General features: G+C 43.0%; 1 non-coding gene across 1 annotated transcript; it reads right to left on the minus strand.

Annotated features, from left to right (window-relative positions):
* Positions 1-547: 547 nt before the first annotated feature.
* LOC112699789 (small nucleolar RNA R71) lies at positions 548-655 on the minus strand. The gene has a single exon (XR_003152727.1). It is a non-coding gene; the product is annotated as a small nucleolar RNA R71 (small nucleolar RNA).
* Between the last annotated feature and the right edge of the window lie 2,560 nt (positions 656-3,215).

Below are 3,215 nucleotides of genomic sequence, written 5' to 3' on the forward strand. Positions count from 1 at the left end.
TCATATGAGCAGGAGCAAAGACAAAAGCATTCTTGTTGAGGCTGACCCTGAACCTGAAAGGACCTTGAAGCGAAAGCTAAGAGAAGCTAAGGCACAACTCTCTGTAGAGGACCTAACAGAAATCTTCAAACAAGAAGAAGACATGGCAGCCGAAAACAACAACAATGCCAACAATGCAAGGAAGGTGCTGGGTGACTTTACTGCACCTACTCCCGACTTCTATGGGAGAAGCATCTCTATCCCTGCCATTGGAGCAAACAACTTTGAGCTTAAGCCTCAATTAATTTCTCTGATGCAACAGAATTGCAAGTTCCATGGACTTCCATTGGAAGATCCTTATCAGTTTTTAGCTGAATTCTTGCAAATCTGTGACACTGTCAAGACTAATGGGGTTGACCCTGAGGTCTACAGACTTATGCTATTCCCTTTTGCTGTAAAAGACAGAGCTAGAATATGGTTGGACTCACAACCTAAAGAAAGCCTGAACTCTTGGGAAAAGCTAGTCAATGCCTTCTTGGCAAAGTTCTTTCCACCTCAAAAATTGAGTAAGCTTAGAGTGGAAGTCCAAACCTTCAAACAGAAGGAAGGTGAATCCCTCTATGAAGCTTGGGAAAGATACAAACAATTGATTAGAAAGTGCCCTTCTGACATGCTTTCTGAATGGAGCATCATAGGTATCTTCTATGATGGTCTGTCTGAACTGTCCAAGATGTCTTTGGATAGCTCTGCTGGAGGATCTCTTCATCTGAAGAAGACGCCTGCAGAAGCTCAAGAACTAATTGAAATGGTTGCAAATAACCAATTCATGTACACTTCTGAAAGGAATCCTGTGAACAATGGGACAAATCAGAAGAAAGGAGTTCTTGAGATTGATACTCTGAATGCCATATTGGCTCAGAACAAAATATTGACTCAGCAAGTCAATATGATTTCTCAAAGTCTGTCTAGAATGCAAGCTGCACCAGGCAGTACTAAGGATGCTTCATCTGAAGAAGAAGCTTATGATCCTGAGAATCCTTCAATAGAAGAGGTGAATTACATGGGAGAATCCTATGGAAACACCTATAATCCTTCATGGAGGAATCATCCAAATCTCTCATGGAAGGATCAACAGAGACCTCAACAAGGTTTCAACAACAATAATGGTGGAAGAAACAGGTTTAGCAACGGCAAGCCTTTTCTATCATCTTCTCAGCAACAGATAGAGAATTCTCAGCAGAGCCATTCTGGCTTAGCAACCATGGTCTCTGATCTAATCAAAACCACTCAAAGTTTCATGACTGAAACAAGGTCCTCCATTAGAAACTTGGAGGCACAAGTGGGACAGCTGAGCAAGAAAATTACTGAACTCCCTCCTAGTACTCCTTCAAGCAATACAGAAGAGAATCTAAAAGGAGAATGCAAGGCCATTACCATGACCCACATGGCCGAACTTGGAGAGGAGGAAGAGGCAGTGATCGCCACTGAGGAAGACCTCAATGGACGTCCACTGGCCTCCAATGAGTTCCCTAATGAGGAACAATGGGAATCTGAGGCTCACACAGAGACCATAGAGATTCCATTGGATTTAATTCTGCCATTCATGAGCTCTGATGAGTATTCTTCCTCTAAAAAGGATGAGTATGTCACTGAAGAGCAAGTTGCTAAATACCTTGGAGCAATCATGAAGCTAAATGACAAGTTATTTGGTAATGAGACTTGGGAGGATGAACCCCATTTGCTCACCAAAGAATTGGATGACTTGTCTAGGCAGAAACTACCTCAAAAGAGACAGGACCTTGGGAAGTTCTCAATACTTTGTACCATAGGCACCATGACCTTTAAAAAGGCTCTGTGTGACCTAGGGTCAAGCATAAACCTCATGCCTCTCTCTGTAATGGAGAAGCTAGGGATCTTTGAGGTACAAGCTGCAAGAATCTCACTAGAGATGGTAGACAATTCAAGAAAACAAGCTTATGGGTTTGTAGAGGATGTTCTGGTAAAGATTGAAGACCATTACATCCCTGCTGATTTCATAGTCCTAGAAACTTGGAAGTGCATGGATGAATCCATCATCCTTGGCAGACCCTTCCTAGCCACAGCAAAGGCTGTGATTGATGTGGACAGAGGAGAATTGATCATTCAAGTGAATGAAGAATCCTTTGTGTTTACGGCTCAAGGATATCCCTCTGTCACCATTGAGAGGAAGCATGAAGAGCTTTTCTCAAAACAGAGTCAAACAGAGCCCCCACAGTCAAACTCTAAGTTTGGTGTTGGGAGGCCACAACCAAATTCTAAGTTTGGTGTTGAACCCCCACATTCAAACTCTAGGTTTGGTGTTGGGAGGTTCCAACATTGCTTTGAGTATCTGTGAGGCTCCATGAGAGCCCACTGTCAAGCTACTGACATTAAAGAAGCGCTTGTTGGGAGGCAACCCAATGTTATATTTATCTAATTTTCCTTTGTTATTTTATGTTTTCTGTAGGTTGATGATCATGGGAAGTCACAAAATCAATTAAAAAAGCAAAAATAGAATGAAAAATAGAAAGAAAAATAGCACACCCTAGAGGAAGACCTTGCTGCATTTAAACGCCAGTAAGGGCAGCAAATGGGCGTTTAACGCCCAGTCTGGCACCATTCTGGGTGTTTAACGCCAGAAAGGGGCACCAGACTGGCGTTAAACACCAGGAAAGGGCAAGATGCTGGCGTTAAACACCAGAAATGGGCACCAGCCCGGCGTTTAACGCCAAAATTGGCATAGAGAGCATTTTTGCTCGCCACTTGGTGTAGTGATGACTTTTCCTTGACACCTCAGGATCTGTGGATCCCACAGGATCCCCACCTACCCGACCACTCTCTCTATTTTTCACCCATTCACCAATCACCTCAACACCTCTTCCCCAAAAACTCTTCACCTATCAAATCCCATCTTTCTCTTCACCACTCACATCCATCCTTCATAAAACCCCACTTACCTCACCATTCAAATTCAAACCACTCTCCCTCCCAAACCCACCCTCACATAGCCGAACCTTACCCCTCTCTCCACTCCTATATAAACCCATCTTTACCACCTCATTTTCACACAACATAAAAACTACTTCTCTCCCTTAGGCCAAACCACACAGCCATCTCCATCTCCTTCATTTCTTCTTCTTCTACTCTCTTCTTTCTTCTTTTGCTCGAGGACGAGCAAAAATTTTAAGTTTGGTGTGGTAAAAGCATTGCTTTTTGTT

Source organism: Arachis hypogaea, chromosome 6 (genome assembly GCF_003086295.3).
Source record: "Arachis hypogaea cultivar Tifrunner chromosome 6, arahy.Tifrunner.gnm2.J5K5, whole genome shotgun sequence".
NCBI lineage: Eukaryota > Viridiplantae > Streptophyta > Magnoliopsida > Fabales > Fabaceae > Arachis > Arachis hypogaea.